General features: G+C 49.9%; 1 long non-coding RNA gene across 1 annotated transcript; it reads right to left on the reverse strand.

The window, feature by feature from the left end:
* Nucleotides 1–220: 220 nt before the first annotated feature.
* On the reverse strand, nucleotides 221–1458 carry LOC146369183 (uncharacterized). Its single transcript, XR_014797462.1, has 3 exons — nucleotides 1198–1458; nucleotides 1035–1123; nucleotides 221–955 (listed from the first exon to the last, which is right to left on the reverse strand). It is a non-coding gene; the product is annotated as an uncharacterized LOC146369183 (long non-coding RNA).
* Nucleotides 1459–9224: the final 7766 nt, after the last annotated feature.

The following is a 9224-nucleotide window of genomic DNA, read 5'->3' on the forward strand; positions in this document are numbered from 1 at the left end:
TCTATGTGACCAAGTGGTCGGCGGGGTTATGAAAGAAATAATAAAATGACAACGCCACCTGGGGGGAATTCTAGCCCCCAGGAAATATGAACTTTAGAAATGAAATGTAATTAAAAAGAACGTTTGCACAGGTTCAGGGATGCACACTGAGGCCAGCTCAATGTATTAACACCATTTTATTTATTAAAAAAAATAAAAACAAAACAACAAAAACAGCGCACTAAATGTCTAAAATAGTGTCCCAAATTACAACAAAATAAACATACAACTGGGACTTACCAGCAGCGGTGGACCAAAAGAAAACCACACAAAAAACCCCCACTATAGTCTATTCACCTGGTGCTGTACAACAAAAGTGTGGAAAACGACCCGTCACCTAAGGTCCCACGGCCGCTGGTAGATCCTCAGTTCACTGAAATAAAAGCACAAGATATACACGTTAAACAGGAAATAAAAAAAAACATGGGACATAAAAAGGCTCTCTATATACTAAAAAAAAGAAATTAAAAGGAAAACTGAGACCTGCAATAAAACACACCCACATACACACCACAGAGCACAGATTGGAAATACTCGTGCTCTGCGAGCCAGCCCACAGCTGGTGCTGGTTCCGATTGTCCGTAGCCCTACTCAGTCTCGCGCAGCTCTCCACAACTGGGAGAGGGAAAGGGAGAGGCGGTACCAGTTTTTGTAACACCAGCCCAATATGCAGCTGAAGATCGCCCCGACCAGCCGCGAAAGCTGGAGTAAAACGATAGTCCAAAAAGGGGCTTAGCGTGAGACCCAAAGCCCCCAGGGGCGAGGCGAGGCCAGCAGCAGGAACAAAACTGGACGGCCAACAGATCGGAACACAAGATAAAACAGGGCAAGACAAGACAGCAGCTAGGCAGGCGTCTCGACTCTTTGCTTAAAATCAGGCAGTTGGTCCCTGAGAGGGTGCGGCAGCAATCAAACCCTACAAACAAAAAAAGGCAAAGATAACCTTAATCGTCTCTAATTTACAAATACTAGCAGCTATAATATAAGCGGCTTACCCCAAGACTGGAGGCGCTGTACTGTACGGTGAACGCAACTCACGCGTCTCTCCACCACAGCTGGAGTAAAGAAAAGAGAAACAGCCGCGCTGTAGCGGGCCGCAGAATTATGACTACTAGTTACCGACTTTTGAGAGAAATCAGAGGTCGAAAGGAGGCCTACCTGTAGCAGTCACACAATCCGATCGTATCGGTAAATTAACCAATAGGCCAGCATTTACTGCTGTATTGCACCAGAAGCTCGGGAGGAATGATCCAACAAAAAAAAAACGGCTTCCCTTTATACAGGTAAATACCACCCTGTAATCAATATGCAGGTGGGTTCCTAATTAACCCAATCACACGATACAAGGAGCGAGTGCAGCGGAAAGAGAGCGAGGGTGGTAGAGCGAGCGAGAGAGCGAGAAAAAGAAGGGCGAGTAGCCCATCCAGCTACATCTACCCCCCCTTTTTTTGCATTGGCGCCCCGACAATGACTCAAGAAACCTAACACCATGGCCTGAATATGGCAAGCTGAGCATTGGCGACCGGTACAGACTCAACAGGACGTGGCAAGTGATGTACATTCGAGTGCTGACCAGCTGTCGAACGTGCTGTTCTCCGCAAGTGTGGCCCACTCACCTCAGACTGTTCAACAGAGCCTGAGGAAGAACCTGGGAGAGCAGAGGTCGAGGGTGCTACAATCACACTGGGAGTAGACCTGAGCTCCACCGATGGAACTCTAGAGGCATCGGGAAGTGACACCACAGGTGCTACAGGGTGTGAGGGTACCTCAGGGACAAGGAGCCACAACTCGTCGTCACTCAGAGAGGTCTGCTCTGAGTCAGCAGGCACAGGTGGGGGTGGAACCTGTGGACCAGGTGTAGGAGGCCCTAGGCTGACCTGTGCCTTCAACATGTCACGTTGGACATGTCGAACCTTCTCCAAGTCTCCCACGGGGGCGATGGTATAAACAGCCCCGTTCTCTTGGGGTGCCCTCAACACCTGATAGACCACAGAGCTCCAAAGGTCCTGGATCTTGTGCCGGCCCCGGGCGCTGTGATCTCGAAGATACACCAGCTGACCGACCTTTAAAGGAACAGGGTGGACTCTCTGGTCATGCCGCTCCTTGCGACGGTCAGCGGCCAGCGACAACCGTGCCCGAGCTCCCTCAAAAGCCACCATTAACCTGGCTTGGTGCTCGGCCACCCAGTCCTGTACCTCTCCAGGCACTGGGTCCTGAACGCGGCCTAGAAGGAAATCAATAGGCAGCCTAGGATCCCTGCCAAACATCAAGAAAAACGGTGACTCTCCAGTGCCCTGATGCGGCGTGCTATTATAGCAAAAGAGCACATGCGGTAAGCATGCAGCCCAGTCGCGTTTCCGAGATAATGGCAGGGTCCGGAGGAGGTTATGGAGGGTTCGGTTAAACCGTTCGCACTGCCCATTACCCGCTGGGTGGTAAGGGGTTGTACGGGACTTGGCTACCCGATACAACTCGCATAGCTGTTGCATCACCAAACTCTCAAAGTTTCTACCCTGGTCAGAGTGGAGGCGGCTAGGAACGCCAAACTTAAAAATCACTCTGTTAACAGGGCCTGGGCCACAGTAGAGGCCCGCTGGTCCCGGGTAGGGACTGCAACAGTGTATTTGCTAAAAACGTCAGTCATAACCAAGACGTTTTCAACTCCACTACGGGAAGGTTCCAACACCGTGGAGTCTATGGCCAGGATTTCATTTGGCCTAGACGCCAACAGGTGACCCATATAACTATGAGACCCCAACTCTGAGTCCTTTGCGACCTGACAGCGTTCACAACGCTGAACCCATTGCTTGATGTCAGAGGACATCCCGGGCCAATAGCAACGCTGCCTGACCAGTTCAGTGGTACGCTCAATACCTTGGTGCCCATGGTCCTGGTGCAGCTGCCTCAAGGTCTCAGGCTTCAGAGCCTCTGGGAGAACAAGTTGGAGGGCTTCCTCACCTCCACCTGGACGCAAAATATGGCGATAAAGGATGCCATCCTTCTCCACCAGACAATCCCACTGACGCAGCAGAACCATTGCTGGTTTGGGGACCTGACTCCTTTCCTCCGAAGAGGGCGGGGTGTGCCTCCTCCAGTATACCAAGAAATCCTTGAGGAGGGGGTCAGCCTCCTGCAAAGCACGAATATCCCCCAGGGAGTGAGATGGAAAGGCCCCAATCTCCAACTGAGTAACGGAGGGCAAAACGGCTGGACACTGAGCCTGCTGAAGTGAAGTTGGGACACGAGTCCCAGGCAACACACCCTCGGCCAAGCTGGAGCTCGTCTCATACTGTCGAGAGAGAGCATCAGCATTCCTATTACTGCGGCCTGAGCGATACTTGATCTCAAAATCGAATGCCGCCAGCTGGGAGGCCCACCTCTGCTCGGTGGCACCCAGCTTAGCTGAAGAGAGGTAACTGAGTGGATTGTTATCGGTGTAAACCACACACTTCTGCCCCAGCAGGTACTCCCGGAACTTCTCGGCCATGGCCCACTTGAGCGCAAGAAACTCCAGCTTCATGGAGCTGTAATTGTCCATATTGCGCTCATGTGGCCGAAGACCTCGACTAGCATAAGCCACTGGCCTAACAGCACCTTCTACATCTTGGGAGAGAACTGCACCCAAACCACTGTGGCTGGCGTCAATCTCCAAGATAAATGGGCACGTAAAGTCAGCATATGCTAGCACAGGTGCAGACACAAGCTTTGCTTTCAGGGCCTCAAAGCTCTCCTCACACTGAGGGGTCCAAATAGCACTCAAACTCTGTCCTGAGCCCTTCTTTGTCTTGGTGCCAGCCGATTTAGCCACCACTTGATGCAGGGGAGCCGCCAACATGGCAAACCCCTCCACAAAGCACCGGTAATAGCTGGCGAAACCCAAAAAGGATTGCAACTCTGACACGGAACGAGGACACTGCCACTTGGCTACTGCGTCAACCTTGGCTGGATCGGTAGAGACACCCTCACAGGAGATTACATGGCCCAAGTAGTTAGCCTTCTGCTGGAAAAAGGCACACTTTTCTAACTTAGCCTTGAGCCCCTGTTGCTGCAGCCTTGCCATCACCATCTCTAGCCGTTGCAGGTGCTGAGAGACAGACGAGGAGAACACAATGATGTCGTCTAGGTACAGCAGTAACGACTGGCACTGCTGATCCCCGAACATCCTCTGCATTAGGCGCTGGAAGGTACCAGGAGCATTGCACAGCCCGAACGGCATACGATTCCACTCGAACAGGCCAAACGGCGTGCAAAAAGCGGTCTTGGGCTTATCCTGCTCAGAAACTGGCACCTGGTTGTACCCGCTGGCCAGGTCGATGGTAGAAAACCAGTGTGCGCCAGCAAGGGCATCCAGACTTTCCTCGATGCGAGGTAAGGGGAAGGCGTCCTTCCTTGTTTTGCTATTCAGCAAACGATAGTCAACGCACAGACGGAGGCTTCCATCCTTCTTGCGGACCAACACGATGGGAGAGGCATAAGGACTGCTACTCTCCCTAATTACCTGGGCTTCCAGTAGCTGGTTGATATGGGCCCTGACAGCCTCATAATCAGAAGGAGGAATTCGCCTGTACCTCTGCCGGACAGGTGCGTCATCGAGCAGCGGTATGTCGTGCGAAATGAGGTTTGTGCAGCCCAAGTCTCCCTCATAAGTGGAGAAAACAGAGCGGTACTTCTGCAAAAGTAACCGTACCTCATGTTGCTCTGACTCAGCGAGAGCAGACAGGTCAATCGTATCCACCATCTCTTGAGCAGGGCTGCTGGTTGTATGGGAGGAAACGGTAACGGGAAAAGAGTGTTCCTCACTAACACCAGCAGGGAGGCTAACAACAGTAGCTTTGCTTATCAATCCCAAACGGGTCCGCGGGTGGAGAACAGCTTCAGCTGTCCCCACATTGGTGACTGGGATGTAGGCAACGCCCTTATCCACCTGGACCAAACATGGAGAGGCCAGCAACCCAACTGGCAACCCGGACTCAGAAGGCTCAAAAAGCACAGCCTGACCTGACAACTGCTGAAAACAGGTGGTAGCCACCAGCTGCATGACGCCACCAGGTATCCGCACAGCCCGCGGCCCCTGTACCTTAACGGTACCGACCGGGTCTTCTGGGGCTTGGGCTGCAGACTGGTGACACTGATGTAAGGCCTCCAAAACTGGTCTCGGTGCCTGTGACACAGAAGGAGAATTAAACAAGGAGCCACCGAAAGCCCCAAACAGTTCTTGATAACAGCGGCGGATTACATTCATTCCTAAGATGCCAGGGACAGAGGGCGTAGCCCCAGGAGGGTCCTTCACTATAAGCATCCCACAAGAGGGCATTTCCTTGCCACACAGGAGTACACTGAGCTCCAAATAGCCAATGTAAGGGATGGCAAGCCCATTGGCAGCCCGAAGCTGTAACCAATGGCATGACTGAAGGCGTTCTTGTCCCCAAGGGGCAAAATGTGCCAAAAAGAAACTTTCTGTGATGGTGGAAACCATGGACCCAGTATCCACCAAACAAGGGACAGTTACCCCACTAATCAGCACATCCATCTTTGGACACGATGAAATTAGCCTGCCAATCCTATCTTTCTGTGAGCCAGTGAACTCCCCACCTGAACTGTGACTCTGCAGCTCAGAGGGCTTTAGTTTTCCGACTGGGTAGCGGGAAGATAATTGCCAACTGCGGTATAGGGAGGGCCTGAATCAGAACCTGCTCTGGTGCGGCGTAAAGCCCGCTCCCCAGTGCACTCCCTAGCAAAGTGTCCTGGCTGCTGACACCGGCGACAAATCACCGAGCCAGCCCGTGAAGGCCGAACACTTCTTCGGGGGTTCTGTAAAGAAACCACTGTCTCAGTGAGCTGATTTAACTGCTCTTGTTGGCGCTTTAGGAGTTCCTTTAGCTCACGCCACTCGGACTCGGGTGTACCAACAGGAGCGAACCTAGGGCTAGTGTGCACTCCACACTGGAAACCATATGCCGATGGGTGAGAATAGCCACGGTCGCGAACACCGCCTGAAAACCCTTCTCTTTCCCATCTAATTGCTTCCCCGCGCACCTGTAACAAGGTGGCAGTAGGCACACGGCGAACGTATTGTTTAAGCTCTCTGCGGAGAGCACTGTCAACAACATGTTCTACAAACTGGTCTCGGAGCAACACCTCTGCGTTACGCATACCATCAGGTGCACATTGTTTTACTTGCTCCATCAGAGCCATTAGCGCTAAGGAAAACTCCTGCAAAGTCTCTCCCTCCCGCTGTCTCCTCAAAAAGAAAGCCTGCTGCAGAGTGACATAGGACTGCGCATTGCCATACAGTTCCTTTAAAATGGTCAACACCCGAGCAGGATCCCCTCGCTCTAAATTAGGGCGAAATTTGATCTCCTCCCTTGCTTCTCCCTCTAAATGGTCAAAAATAAAGAAAGCTTGATCAGCAACAGACAGGTGCCGGGCACGCATGCATGCTTGAACCTCTTCGACCCATTCAGCTATATTGATGCCCGTTCTGCCATTGAACATGGGACATTTATGGTCCCTAGGCACCACCACCAAATGCTCTGTAACGGCGGCCTGGCTACCAACATTTGGTATGCAACCAGCTGGTACGAAGGAGGACGACGCGGCACCACCACCAGACTCGAGCACAGCGCCCCCATCCCGGCGCAATTGCTCATTATCTGCCTTTAACTGTGCTACCAAGTCTCTAAGTTGCTGCAATTCTTCCTCTATAATAAATTTTGACCAAAAAAAGGAAAATTAAATCAGCAAGGTGCTAAAATCCTATTACTCTTCCTCCTACCTGGATACTGCTGTCTTGTCTATAATCACACTCTAAAACAAATAGAGCCTTCAAACAGGTGAACTGTGATCTTTGCAAAAAAATAAAACAATTTACAAGACCAAACATCTACCTCAAATGTGCATCCTGTCGACCAACGCCAAGTATGTGACAAGTGGTCGGCGGGGTTATGAAAGAAATAATAAAATGACAACGCCACCTGGGGGGAATTCTAGCCCCCAGGAAATATGAACTTTAGAAATGAAATGTAATTAAAAAGAACGTTTGCACAGGTTCAGGGATGCACACTGAGGCCGGCTCAATGTATTAACACCATTTTATTTATTAAAAAAAATAAAAACAAAACAACAAAAACAGCGCACTAAATGTCTAAAATAGTGTCCCAAATTACAACAAAATAAACATACAACTGGGACTTACCAGCAGCGGTGGACCAAAAGAAAACCACACAAAAAAACCCCACTATAGTCTATTCACCTGGTGCTGTACAACAAAAGTGTGGAAAACGACCCGCCACCTAAGGTCCCACGGCCGCTGGTAGATCCTCAGTTCACTGAAATAAAAGCACAAGATATACACGTTAAACAGGATAAAAAAAAACAAAACATGGGACATAAAAAGGTTCTCTATATACTAAAAAAAAGAAATTAAAAGGAAAACTGAGACCTGCAATAAAACACACCCACATACACACCACAGAGCACAGATTGGAAATACTCGTGCTCTGCGAGCCAGCCCACAGCTGGTGCTGGTTCCGATTGTCCGTAGCCCTACTCAGTCTCGCGCAGCTCTCCACAACTGGGAAAGGGAAAGGGAGAGGCGGTACCAGTTTTTGTAACACCAGCCCAATATGCAGCTGAAGATCGCCCCGACCAGCCGCGAAAGCTGGAGTAAAACGATAGTCCAAAAAGGGGCTTAGCGTGAGACCCAAAGCCCCCAGGGGTGAGGCGAGGCCAGCAGCAGGAACAAAACTGGACGGCCAACAGATCGGAACACAAGATAAAACAGGGCAAGACAAGACAGCAGCTAGACAGGCGTCTCGACTCTTTGCTTAAAATCAGGCAGTTGGTCCCTGAGAGGGTGCGGCAGCAATCAAACCCTACAAACAAAAAAAGGCAAAGATAACCTTAATCGTCTCTAATTTACAAATACTAGCAGCTATAATATAAGCGGCTTATCCCAAGACTGGAGGCGCTGTACTGTACGGTAGAGTTGGATGTCTCGAGACCGGTCTTGGTCTCGAGACCACTTTTACGTGGTCTTGGTCTCGACGGACTTTTGTCTTGGTCTCGGTCTTGGTCTCGACGGACTTTTGTCTTGGTCTCGGTCTTGGTCTCGACGGACTTTTGTCTTGGTCTTGTCTTGGTCTCGCCAGACTTTTGTCTTGGTCTCGGTCTTGGTCTCGCTGTTTCGGTCTTGCGTTCTCAAATCGACATAGTGTTCGGGAGATTTGGAATCAACCATCAGCGGAGCGGGGGGGTGACTTACTGGGCTTAAGCCCGTGTCATTTTTTCAGAAGCATGGGGTCTTTCGGAGTGTAATTTGTTAGTTAGATGCCTGACTGACAACTGTATAAAACAAAAACAACACACGAAGCACAGAGCGCACCGTCGTAAATTCCCCCTAATTTTGGTATGATCCGAGCTCAGGCACTAGGCGACTGAGCACAGCACCCATGTGAGCGAGGGGGGAGAAGCTGCTGCCTGCGAGTTTGCTGCAGACAGAGGAGAGCTTAAGTTTGACCAGGTACCAAAGCAAATCATTCGTACTGAACTAATAATGTAAATATGACGGTGTATCACAAAAGATTGATATCAAACTGATCACTTGGTTGCGTTACTTGCTCTTCGAGTGAATCAACAAATGGATAAATAAAAAGCCGAACAGCAATGCTGATTTTTTAGAGAGTCTTAGCTTACATTTCATATTTTCAGTTGTTACCCTCCACGGCTAAACAAACTCACTAAATCGGTTTCAATTGTGTACTGATGAACACAACAATGGACATAAGGAGCTTCTTTCAAAGAAAAAACTCAGGTAGATGTTATTTTATATATTATGCTTTGGATGTTGTTCAGTATATCTACGCAAAACGAGGAATTTCAATACACAGCAGTATATTCACAGTTGAAACCAGATATTTACATACACTTTAGGGCAGCGGTCCCCAACCCCCGGGCCTCGGACCGGTACCGGTCCATGAGTCGTTTGGTACCGGGCCGCGAGAGTTGAGGATCAGGTGTGAAATGTATGGTTTTCAGGGTTTTTATCGGTTTTCAGCGTTATTTTGTTATCGTTTTGATCGTTAACTCGGTTTTCCTGGGTCTTTTCACGTGTTTTATGAATAAATCTTCTTTTTTTCGGTACCGGTACTAGTTTTATTTTGTTGTATTTATCCGCGACACCTTAA

The sequence above is a fragment of the Perissodus microlepis genome, chromosome 17 (genome assembly GCF_051167445.1).
Source record: "Perissodus microlepis isolate ML-2025 ecotype Zambia chromosome 17, ASM5116744v1, whole genome shotgun sequence".
Taxonomy (NCBI): Eukaryota; Metazoa; Chordata; class Actinopteri; order Cichliformes; family Cichlidae; genus Perissodus; species Perissodus microlepis.